The sequence below is a fragment of the Pimephales promelas genome (assembly GCF_988280905.1).
Source record: "Pimephales promelas chromosome 3 unlocalized genomic scaffold, fPimPro1.hap1.1 SUPER_3_unloc_1, whole genome shotgun sequence".
Lineage (NCBI taxonomy): Eukaryota > Metazoa > Chordata > Actinopteri > Cypriniformes > Leuciscidae > Pimephales > Pimephales promelas.
In genome coordinates this window covers 657,018-665,000 of record NW_028297295.1, presented here as the reverse complement: position 1 = coordinate 665,000, position 7,983 = coordinate 657,018, and the positions used below count along the sequence as shown (strand labels likewise).

General features: G+C 46.4%; 36 non-coding genes across 36 annotated transcripts in view; all 36 read left to right on the top strand.

Annotated features, from left to right (window-relative positions):
- LOC148964765 (5S ribosomal RNA) overlaps positions 1–49 on the top strand; it is a 119-nt gene extending 70 nt beyond the window's left edge. The window contains exon 1 of the ribosomal RNA XR_016153002.1: positions 1–49. This exon is cut by the window's left edge and continues 70 nt beyond it. This is a non-coding gene — a ribosomal RNA (5S ribosomal RNA).
- Positions 50–141: 92 nt separating this feature from the next.
- On the top strand, positions 142–260 carry LOC148964764 (5S ribosomal RNA). The gene has a single exon (XR_016153001.1). It is a non-coding gene; the product is annotated as a 5S ribosomal RNA (ribosomal RNA).
- A 171-nt stretch (positions 261–431) lies between these two features.
- On the top strand, positions 432–550 carry LOC148964763 (5S ribosomal RNA). Its single transcript, XR_016152999.1, has one exon. It is a non-coding gene; the product is annotated as a 5S ribosomal RNA (ribosomal RNA).
- A 92-nt stretch (positions 551–642) lies between these two features.
- Positions 643–761, top strand: LOC148964762 (5S ribosomal RNA). The gene has a single exon (XR_016152998.1). It is a non-coding gene; the product is annotated as a 5S ribosomal RNA (ribosomal RNA).
- A 92-nt stretch (positions 762–853) lies between these two features.
- On the top strand, positions 854–972 carry LOC148964761 (5S ribosomal RNA). The gene has a single exon (XR_016152997.1). It is a non-coding gene; the product is annotated as a 5S ribosomal RNA (ribosomal RNA).
- Positions 973–1,143: 171 nt separating this feature from the next.
- On the top strand, positions 1,144–1,262 carry LOC148964760 (5S ribosomal RNA). Its single transcript, XR_016152996.1, has one exon. It is a non-coding gene; the product is annotated as a 5S ribosomal RNA (ribosomal RNA).
- Positions 1,263–1,354: 92 nt separating this feature from the next.
- Positions 1,355–1,473, top strand: LOC148964759 (5S ribosomal RNA). Its single transcript, XR_016152995.1, has one exon. It is a non-coding gene; the product is annotated as a 5S ribosomal RNA (ribosomal RNA).
- Positions 1,474–1,565: 92 nt separating this feature from the next.
- Positions 1,566–1,684, top strand: LOC148964758 (5S ribosomal RNA). Its single transcript, XR_016152994.1, has one exon. It is a non-coding gene; the product is annotated as a 5S ribosomal RNA (ribosomal RNA).
- A 92-nt stretch (positions 1,685–1,776) lies between these two features.
- LOC148964757 (5S ribosomal RNA) lies at positions 1,777–1,895 on the top strand. Its single transcript, XR_016152993.1, has one exon. It is a non-coding gene; the product is annotated as a 5S ribosomal RNA (ribosomal RNA).
- Positions 1,896–1,987: 92 nt separating this feature from the next.
- On the top strand, positions 1,988–2,106 carry LOC148964756 (5S ribosomal RNA). Its single transcript, XR_016152992.1, has one exon. It is a non-coding gene; the product is annotated as a 5S ribosomal RNA (ribosomal RNA).
- Positions 2,107–2,198: 92 nt separating this feature from the next.
- On the top strand, positions 2,199–2,317 carry LOC148964755 (5S ribosomal RNA). Its single transcript, XR_016152991.1, has one exon. It is a non-coding gene; the product is annotated as a 5S ribosomal RNA (ribosomal RNA).
- A 173-nt stretch (positions 2,318–2,490) lies between these two features.
- LOC148964754 (5S ribosomal RNA) lies at positions 2,491–2,609 on the top strand. Its single transcript, XR_016152990.1, has one exon. It is a non-coding gene; the product is annotated as a 5S ribosomal RNA (ribosomal RNA).
- Positions 2,610–2,701: 92 nt separating this feature from the next.
- LOC148964753 (5S ribosomal RNA) lies at positions 2,702–2,820 on the top strand. Its single transcript, XR_016152988.1, has one exon. It is a non-coding gene; the product is annotated as a 5S ribosomal RNA (ribosomal RNA).
- Positions 2,821–2,912: 92 nt separating this feature from the next.
- LOC148964752 (5S ribosomal RNA) lies at positions 2,913–3,031 on the top strand. The gene has a single exon (XR_016152987.1). It is a non-coding gene; the product is annotated as a 5S ribosomal RNA (ribosomal RNA).
- Positions 3,032–3,123: 92 nt separating this feature from the next.
- LOC148964751 (5S ribosomal RNA) lies at positions 3,124–3,242 on the top strand. Its single transcript, XR_016153349.1, has one exon. It is a non-coding gene; the product is annotated as a 5S ribosomal RNA (ribosomal RNA).
- A 92-nt stretch (positions 3,243–3,334) lies between these two features.
- Positions 3,335–3,453, top strand: LOC148964750 (5S ribosomal RNA). Its single transcript, XR_016152986.1, has one exon. It is a non-coding gene; the product is annotated as a 5S ribosomal RNA (ribosomal RNA).
- A 92-nt stretch (positions 3,454–3,545) lies between these two features.
- LOC148964749 (5S ribosomal RNA) lies at positions 3,546–3,664 on the top strand. The gene has a single exon (XR_016152985.1). It is a non-coding gene; the product is annotated as a 5S ribosomal RNA (ribosomal RNA).
- Positions 3,665–3,756: 92 nt separating this feature from the next.
- On the top strand, positions 3,757–3,875 carry LOC148964748 (5S ribosomal RNA). Its single transcript, XR_016152984.1, has one exon. It is a non-coding gene; the product is annotated as a 5S ribosomal RNA (ribosomal RNA).
- A 92-nt stretch (positions 3,876–3,967) lies between these two features.
- LOC148964747 (5S ribosomal RNA) lies at positions 3,968–4,086 on the top strand. Its single transcript, XR_016152983.1, has one exon. It is a non-coding gene; the product is annotated as a 5S ribosomal RNA (ribosomal RNA).
- Positions 4,087–4,259: 173 nt separating this feature from the next.
- Positions 4,260–4,378, top strand: LOC148964746 (5S ribosomal RNA). Its single transcript, XR_016152982.1, has one exon. It is a non-coding gene; the product is annotated as a 5S ribosomal RNA (ribosomal RNA).
- Positions 4,379–4,470: 92 nt separating this feature from the next.
- Positions 4,471–4,589, top strand: LOC148964745 (5S ribosomal RNA). Its single transcript, XR_016152981.1, has one exon. It is a non-coding gene; the product is annotated as a 5S ribosomal RNA (ribosomal RNA).
- A 92-nt stretch (positions 4,590–4,681) lies between these two features.
- LOC148964744 (5S ribosomal RNA) lies at positions 4,682–4,800 on the top strand. The gene has a single exon (XR_016152980.1). It is a non-coding gene; the product is annotated as a 5S ribosomal RNA (ribosomal RNA).
- A 92-nt stretch (positions 4,801–4,892) lies between these two features.
- LOC148964743 (5S ribosomal RNA) lies at positions 4,893–5,011 on the top strand. Its single transcript, XR_016152979.1, has one exon. It is a non-coding gene; the product is annotated as a 5S ribosomal RNA (ribosomal RNA).
- Positions 5,012–5,103: 92 nt separating this feature from the next.
- On the top strand, positions 5,104–5,222 carry LOC148964742 (5S ribosomal RNA). The gene has a single exon (XR_016153319.1). It is a non-coding gene; the product is annotated as a 5S ribosomal RNA (ribosomal RNA).
- A 92-nt stretch (positions 5,223–5,314) lies between these two features.
- On the top strand, positions 5,315–5,433 carry LOC148964741 (5S ribosomal RNA). The gene has a single exon (XR_016152977.1). It is a non-coding gene; the product is annotated as a 5S ribosomal RNA (ribosomal RNA).
- Positions 5,434–5,600: 167 nt separating this feature from the next.
- Positions 5,601–5,719, top strand: LOC148964740 (5S ribosomal RNA). Its single transcript, XR_016152976.1, has one exon. It is a non-coding gene; the product is annotated as a 5S ribosomal RNA (ribosomal RNA).
- Positions 5,720–5,811: 92 nt separating this feature from the next.
- Positions 5,812–5,930, top strand: LOC148964739 (5S ribosomal RNA). Its single transcript, XR_016152975.1, has one exon. It is a non-coding gene; the product is annotated as a 5S ribosomal RNA (ribosomal RNA).
- A 92-nt stretch (positions 5,931–6,022) lies between these two features.
- On the top strand, positions 6,023–6,141 carry LOC148964738 (5S ribosomal RNA). Its single transcript, XR_016152974.1, has one exon. It is a non-coding gene; the product is annotated as a 5S ribosomal RNA (ribosomal RNA).
- A 92-nt stretch (positions 6,142–6,233) lies between these two features.
- On the top strand, positions 6,234–6,352 carry LOC148964737 (5S ribosomal RNA). Its single transcript, XR_016153348.1, has one exon. It is a non-coding gene; the product is annotated as a 5S ribosomal RNA (ribosomal RNA).
- Positions 6,353–6,444: 92 nt separating this feature from the next.
- LOC148964736 (5S ribosomal RNA) lies at positions 6,445–6,563 on the top strand. Its single transcript, XR_016152973.1, has one exon. It is a non-coding gene; the product is annotated as a 5S ribosomal RNA (ribosomal RNA).
- Positions 6,564–6,655: 92 nt separating this feature from the next.
- On the top strand, positions 6,656–6,774 carry LOC148964735 (5S ribosomal RNA). Its single transcript, XR_016152971.1, has one exon. It is a non-coding gene; the product is annotated as a 5S ribosomal RNA (ribosomal RNA).
- A 92-nt stretch (positions 6,775–6,866) lies between these two features.
- On the top strand, positions 6,867–6,985 carry LOC148964734 (5S ribosomal RNA). Its single transcript, XR_016152970.1, has one exon. It is a non-coding gene; the product is annotated as a 5S ribosomal RNA (ribosomal RNA).
- A 92-nt stretch (positions 6,986–7,077) lies between these two features.
- Positions 7,078–7,196, top strand: LOC148964733 (5S ribosomal RNA). The gene has a single exon (XR_016152969.1). It is a non-coding gene; the product is annotated as a 5S ribosomal RNA (ribosomal RNA).
- A 173-nt stretch (positions 7,197–7,369) lies between these two features.
- LOC148964732 (5S ribosomal RNA) lies at positions 7,370–7,488 on the top strand. The gene has a single exon (XR_016152968.1). It is a non-coding gene; the product is annotated as a 5S ribosomal RNA (ribosomal RNA).
- A 92-nt stretch (positions 7,489–7,580) lies between these two features.
- Positions 7,581–7,699, top strand: LOC148964731 (5S ribosomal RNA). Its single transcript, XR_016153400.1, has one exon. It is a non-coding gene; the product is annotated as a 5S ribosomal RNA (ribosomal RNA).
- A 92-nt stretch (positions 7,700–7,791) lies between these two features.
- Positions 7,792–7,910, top strand: LOC148964730 (5S ribosomal RNA). The gene has a single exon (XR_016152967.1). It is a non-coding gene; the product is annotated as a 5S ribosomal RNA (ribosomal RNA).
- The last annotated feature ends 73 nt before the right edge of the window (positions 7,911–7,983 follow it).

Sequence of the window (7,983 nt, the reverse complement as noted above, 5' to 3'; positions counted from 1 at the left end):
GTTAGTACTTGGATGGGAGACCGCCTGGGAATACCAGGTGCTGTAAGCTTTATTGTTGGATGGGAGACCTAGTAAGCTTTATATGGTTTACTACCCTAATGTTCTAACCATTCAAAAAGCCCAATTTTGGCAGCAGATTTTGCTTACGGCCATACCACCTTGAGAACGCCCGAACTCGTCTGATCTCGGAAGCTAAGCAGGGTCGGGCCTGGTTAGTACTTGGATGGGAGACCGCCTGGGAATACCAGGTGCTGTAAGCTTTATTGTTTAAAAAAAAAAAAAAAAAAAAAGAGTCAATGAAATTGTTCAAAAATCCTAAATTGTCTTTTTTCCCCCTCAAAATGCCTGAAATCGTCTCTGAGTTTCTTCAGAAAGCCTGAAAGAGTCTCTTTTTTTTTTCTTCAAATAGCCCAATTTTGGCAGCAGATTTCGCTTACGGCCATACCACCTTGAGAACGCCCGAACTCGTCTGATCTCGGAAGCTAAGCAGGGTCGGGCCTGGTTAGTACTTGGATGGGAGACCGCCTGGGAATACCAGGTGCTGTAAGCTTTATTGTTGGATGGGAGACCTAGTAAGCTTTATATGGTTTACTACCCTAATGTTCTAACCATTCAAATAGCCCAATTTTGGCAGCAGATTTTGCTTACGGCCATACCACCTTGAGAACGCCCGAACTCGTCTGATCTCGGAAGCTAAGCAGGGTCGGGCCTGGTTAGTACTTGGATGGGAGACCGCCTGGGAATACCAGGTGCTGTAAGCTTTATTGTTGGATGGGAGACCTAGTAAGCTTTATATGGTTTACTACCCTAATGTTCTAACCATTCAAATAGCCCAATTTTGGCAGCAGATTTTGCTTACGGCCATACCACCTTGAGAACGCCCGAACTCGTCTGATCTCGGAAGCTAAGCAGGGTCGGGCCTGGTTAGTACTTGGATGGGAGACCGCCTGGGAATACCAGGTGCTGTAAGCTTTATTGTTTAAAAAAAAAAAAAAAAAAAAAGAGTCAATGAAATGGTTCAAAAATCCTAAATTGTCTTTTTTCCCCCTCAAAATGCCTGAAATCGTCTCTGAGTTTCTTCAGAAAGCCTGAAAGAGTCTCTTTTTTTTTTCTTCAAATAGCCCAATTTTGGCAGCAGATTTCGCTTACGGCCATACCACCTTGAGAACGCCCGAACTCGTCTGATCTCGGAAGCTAAGCAGGGTCGGGCCTGGTTAGTACTTGGATGGGAGACCGCCTGGGAATACCAGGTGCTGTAAGCTTTATTGTTGGATGGGAGACCTAGTAAGCTTTATATGGTTTACTACCCTAATGTTCTAACCATTCAAATAGCCCAATTTTGGCAGCAGATTTTGCTTACGGCCATACCACCTTGAGAACGCCCGAACTCGTCTGATCTCGGAAGCTAAGCAGGGTCGGGCCTGGTTAGTACTTGGATGGGAGACCGCCTGGGAATACCAGGTGCTGTAAGCTTTATTGTTGGATGGGAGACCTAGTAAGCTTTATATGGTTTACTACCCTAATGTTCTAACCATTCAAAAAGCCCAATTTTGGCAGCAGATTTTGCTTACGGCCATACCACCTTGAGAACGCCCGAACTCGTCTGATCTCGGAAGCTAAGCAGGGTCGGGCCTGGTTAGTACTTGGATGGGAGACCGCCTGGGAATACCAGGTGCTGTAAGCTTTATTGTTGGATGGGAGACCTAGTAAGCTTTATATGGTTTACTACCCTAATGTTCTAACCATTCAAAAAGGCCAATTTTGGCAGCAGATTTCGCTTACGGCCATACCACCTTGAGAACGCCCGAACTCGTCTGATCTCGGAAGCTAAGCAGGGTCGGGCCTGGTTAGTACTTGGATGGGAGACCGCCTGGGAATACCAGGTGCTGTAAGCTTTATTGTTGGATGGGAGACCTAGTAAGCTTTATATGGTTTACTACCCTAATGTTCTAACCATTCAAATAGCCCAATTTTGGCAGCAGATTTGGCTTACGGCCATACCACCTTGAGAACGCCCGAACTCGTCTGATCTCGGAAGCTAAGCAGGGTCGGGCCTGGTTAGTACTTGGATGGGAGACCGCCTGGGAATACCAGGTGCTGTAAGCTTTATTGTTGGATGGGAGACCTAGTAAGCTTTATATGGTTTACTACCCTAATGTTCTAACCATTCAAAAAGCCCAATTTTGGCAGCAGATTTTGCTTACGGCCATACCACCTTGAGAACGCCCGAACTCGTCTGATCTCGGAAGCTAAGCAGGGTCGGGCCTGGTTAGTACTTGGATGGGAGACCGCCTGGGAATACCAGGTGCTGTAAGCTTTATTGTTTAAAAAAAAAAAAAAAAAAAAAAAGAGTCAATGAAATGGTTCAAAAATCCTAAATTGTCTTTTTTCCCCCTCAAAATGCCTGAAATCGTCTCTGAGTTTCTTCAGAAAGCCTGAAAGAGTCTCTTTTTTTTTTCTTCAAATAGCCCAATTTTGGCAGCAGATTTCGCTTACGGCCATACCACCTTGAGAACGCCCGAACTCGTCTGATCTCGGAAGCTAAGCAGGGTCGGGCCTGGTTAGTACTTGGATGGGAGACCGCCTGGGAATACCAGGTGCTGTAAGCTTTATTGTTGGATGGGAGACCTAGTAAGCTTTATATGGTTTACTACCCTAATGTTCTAACCATTCAAATAGCCCAATTTTGGCAGCAGATTTTGCTTACGGCCATACCACCTTGAGAACGCCCGAACTCGTCTGATCTCGGAAGCTAAGCAGGGTCGGGCCTGGTTAGTACTTGGATGGGAGACCGCCTGGGAATACCAGGTGCTGTAAGCTTTATTGTTGGATGGGAGACCTAGTAAGCTTTATATGGTTTACTACCCTAATGTTCTAACCATTCAAAAAGCCCAATTTTGGCAGCAGATTTTGCTTACGGCCATACCACCTTGAGAACGCCCGAACTCGTCTGATCTCGGAAGCTAAGCAGGGTCGGGCCTGGTTAGTACTTGGATGGGAGACCGCCTGGGAATACCAGGTGCTGTAAGCTTTATTGTTGGATGGGAGACCTAGTAAGCTTTATATGGTTTACTACCCTAATGTTCTAACCATTCAAAAAGCCCAATTTTGGCAGCAGATTTTGCTTACGGCCATACCACCTTGAGAACGCCCGAACTCGTCTGATCTCGGAAGCTAAGCAGGGTCGGGCCTGGTTAGTACTTGGATGGGAGACCGCCTGGGAATACCAGGTGCTGTAAACTTTATTGTTGGATGGGAGACCTAGTAAGCTTTATATGGTTTACTACCCTAATGTTCTAACCATTCAAATAGCCCAATTTTGGCAGCAGATTTTGCTTACGGCCATACCACCTTGAGAACGCCCGAACTCGTCTGATCTCGGAAGCTAAGCAGGGTCGGGCCTGGTTAGTACTTGGATGGGAGACCGCCTGGGAATACCAGGTGCTGTAAGCTTTATTGTTGGATGGGAGACCTAGTAAGCTTTATATGGTTTACTACCCTAATGTTCTAACCATTCAAAAAGCCCAATTTTGGCAGCAGATTTTGCTTACGGCCATACCACCTTGAGAACGCCCGAACTCGTCTGATCTCGGAAGCTAAGCAGGGTCGGGCCTGGTTAGTACTTGGATGGGAGACCGCCTGGGAATACCAGGTGCTGTAAGCTTTATTGTTGGATGGGAGACCTAGTAAGCTTTATATGGTTTACTACCCTAATGTTCTAACCATTCAAATAGCCCAATTTTGGCAGCAGATTTTGCTTACGGCCATACCACCTTGAGAACGCCCGAACTCGTCTGATCTCGGAAGCTAAGCAGGGTCGGGCCTGGTTAGTACTTGGATGGGAGACCGCCTGGGAATACCAGGTGCTGTAAGCTTTATTGTTGGATGGGAGACCTAGTAAGCTTTATATGGTTTACTACCCTAATGTTCTAACCATTCAAAAAGCCCAATTTTGGCAGCAGATTTTGCTTACGGCCATACCACCTTGAGAACGCCCGAACTCGTCTGATCTCGGAAGCTAAGCAGGGTCGGGCCTGGTTAGTACTTGGATGGGAGACCGCCTGGGAATACCAGGTGCTGTAAGCTTTATTGTTTAAAAAAAAAAAAAAAAAAATAAGAGTCAATGAAATGGTTCAAAAATCCTAAATTGTCTTTTTTCCCCCTCAAAATGCCTGAAATCGTCTCTGAGTTTCTTCAGAAAGCCTGAAAGAGTCTCTTTTTTTTTTTCTTCAAATAGCCCAATTTTGGCAGCAGATTTCGCTTACGGCCATACCACCTTGAGAACGCCCGAACTCGTCTGATCTCGGAAGCTAAGCAGGGTCGGGCCTGGTTAGTACTTGGATGGGAGACCGCCTGGGAATACCAGGTGCTGTAAGCTTTATTGTTGGATGGGAGACCTAGTAAGCTTTATATGGTTTACTACCCTAATGTTCTAACCATTCAAATAGCCCAATTTTGGCAGCAGATTTTGCTTACGGCCATACCACCTTGAGAACGCCCGAACTCGTCTGATCTCGGAAGCTAAGCAGGGTCGGGCCTGGTTAGTACTTGGATGGGAGACCGCCTGGGAATACCAGGTGCTGTAAGCTTTATTGTTGGATGGGAGACCTAGTAAGCTTTATATGGTTTACTACCCTAATGTTCTAACCATTCAAAAAGCCCAATTTTGGCAGCAGATTTCGCTTACGGCCATACCACCTTGAGAACGCCCGAACTCGTCTGATCTCGGAAGCTAAGCAGGGTCGGGCCTGGTTAGTACTTGGATGGGAGACCGCCTGGGAATACCAGGTGCTGTAAGCTTTATTGTTGGATGGGAGACCTAGTAAGCTTTATATGGTTTACTACCCTAATGTTCTAACCATTCAAATAGCCCAATTTTGGCAGCAGATTTCGCTTACGGCCATACCACCTTGAGAACGCCCGAACTCGTCTGATCTCGGAAGCTAAGCAGGGTCGGGCCTGGTTAGTACTTGGATGGGAGACCGCCTGGGAATACCAGGTGCTGTAAGCTTTATTGTTGGATGGGAGACCTAGTAAGCTTTATATGGTTTACTACCCTAATGTTCTAACCATTCAAATAGCCCAATTTTGGCAGCAGATTTTGCTTACGGCCATACCACCTTGAGAACGCCCGAACTCGTCTGATCTCGGAAGCAAAGCAGGGTCGGGCCTGGTTAGTACTTGGATGGGAGACCGCCTGGGAATACCAGGTGCTGTAAGCTTTATTGTTGGATGGGACACCTAGTAAGCTTTATATGGTTTACTACCCTAATGTTCTAACCATTCAAAAAGCCCAATTTTGGCAGCAGATTTTGCTTACGGCCATACCACCTTGAGAACGCCCGAACTCGTCTGATCTCGGAAGCTAAGCAGGGTCGGGCCTGGTTAGTACTTGGATGGGAGACCGCCTGGGAATACCAGGTGCTGTAAGCTTTATTGTTTAAAAAAAAAAAAAAAAAGAGTCAATGAAATGGTTCAAAAATCCTAAATTGTCTTTTTTCCCCCTCAAAATGCCTGAAATCGTCTCTGAGTTTCTTCAGAAAGCCTGAAAGAGTCTCTTTTTTTTTTCTTCAAATAGCCCAATTTTGGCAGCAGATTTCGCTTACGGCCATACCACCTTGAGAACGCCCGAACTCGTCTGATCTCGGAAGCTAAGCAGGGTCGGGCCTGGTTAGTACTTGGATGGGAGACCGCCTGGGAATACCAGGTGCTGTAAGCTTTATTGTTGGATGGGAGACCTAGTAAGCTTTATATGGTTTACTACCCTAATGTTCTAACCATTCAAATAGCCCAATTTTGGCAGCAGATTTTGCTTACGGCCATACCACCTTGAGAACGCCCGAACTCGTCTGATCTCGGAAGCTAAGCAGGGTCGGGCCTGGTTAGTACTTGGATGGGAGACCGCCTGGGAATACCAGGTGCTGTAAGCTTTATTGTTGGATGGGAGACCTAGTAAGCTTTATATGGTTTACTACCCTAATGTTCTAACCATTCAAAAAGCCCAATTTTGGCAGCAGATTTCGCTTACGGCCATACCACCTTGAGAACGCCCGAACTCGTCTGATCTCGGAAGCTAAGCAGGGTCGGGCCTGGTTAGTACTTGGATGGGAGACCGCCTGGGAATACCAGGTGCTGTAAGCTTTATTGTTGGATGGGAGACCTAGTAAGCTTTATATGGTTTACTACCCTAATGTTCTAACCATTCAAAAAGCCCAATTTTGGCAGCAGATTTTGCTTACGGCCATACCACCTTGAGAACGCCCGAACTCGTCTGATCTCGGAAGCTAAGCAGGGTCGGGCCTGGTTAGTACTTGGATGGGAGACCGCCTGGGAATACCAGGTGCTGTAAACTTTATTGTTGGATGGGAGACCTAGTAAGCTTTATATGGTTTACTACCCTAATGTTCTAACCATTCAAATAGCCCAATTTTGGCAGCAGATTTTGCTTACGGCCATACCACCTTGAGAACGCCCGAACTCGTCTGATCTCGGAAGCTAAGCAGGGTCGGGCCTGGTTAGTACTTGGATGGGAGACCGCCTGGGAATACCAGGTGCTGTAAGCTTTATTGTTGGATGGGAGACCTAGTAAGCTTTATATGGTTTACTACCCTAATGTTCTAACCATTCAAAAAGCCCAATTTTGGCAGCAGATTTTGCTTACGGCCATACCACCTTGAGAACGCCCGAACTCGTCTGATCTCGGAAGCTAAGCAGGGTCGGGCCTGGTTAGTACTTGGATGGGAGACCGCCTGGGAATACCAGGTGCTGTAAGCTTTATTGTTGGATGGGAGACCTAGTAAGCTTTATATGGTTTACTACCCTAATGTTCTAACCATTCAAATAGCCCAATTTTGGCAGCAGATTTTGCTTACGGCCATACCACCTTGAGAACGCCCGAACTCGTCTGATCTCGGAAGCTAAGCAGGGTCGGGCCTGGTTAGTACTTGGATGGGAGACCGCCTGGGAATACCAGGTGCTGTAAGCTTTATTGTTGGATGGGAGACCTAGTAAGCTTTATATGGTTTACTACCCTAATGTTCTAACCATTCAAAAAGCCCAATTTTGGCAGCAGATTTTGCTTACGGCCATACCACCTTGAGAACGCCCGAACTCGTCTGATCTCGGAAGCTAAGCAGGGTCGGGCCTGGTTAGTACTTGGATGGGAGACCGCCTGGGAATACCAGGTGCTGTAAGCTTTATTGTTTAAAAAAAAAAAAAAAAAAATAAGAGTCAATGAAATGGTTCAAAAATCCTAAATTGTCTTTTTTCCCCCTCAAAATGCCTGAAATCGTCTCTGAGTTTCTTCAGAAAGCCTGAAAGAGTCTCTTTTTTTTTTTCTTCAAATAGCCCAATTTTGGCAGCAGATTTCGCTTACGGCCATACCACCTTGAGAACGCCCGAACTCGTCTGATCTCGGAAGCTAAGCAGGGTCGGGCCTGGTTAGTACTTGGATGGGAGACCGCCTGGGAATACCAGGTGCTGTAAGCTTTATTGTTGGATGGGAGACCTAGTAAGCTTTATATGGTTTACTACCCTAATGTTCTAACCATTCAAATAGCCCAATTTTGGCAGCAGATTTTGCTTACGGCCATACCACCTTGAGAACGCCCGAACTCGTCTGATCTCGGAAGCTCAGCAGGGTCGGGCCTGGTTAGTACTTGGATGGGAGACCGCCTGGGAATACCAGGTGCTGTAAGCTTTATTGTTGGATGGGAGACCTAGTAAGCTTTATATGGTTTACTACCCTAATGTTCTAACCATTCAAAAAGCCCAATTTTGGCAGCAGATTTTGCTTACGGCCATACCACCTTGAGAACGCCCGAACTCGTCTGATCTCGGAAGCTAAGCAGGGTCGGGCCTGGTTAGTACTTGGATGGGAGACCGCCTGGGAATACCAGGTGCTGTAAGCTTTATTGTTGGATGGGAGACCTAGTAAGCTTTATATGGTTTACTACCCTAATGTTCTAACCATTCAAAAAGCCC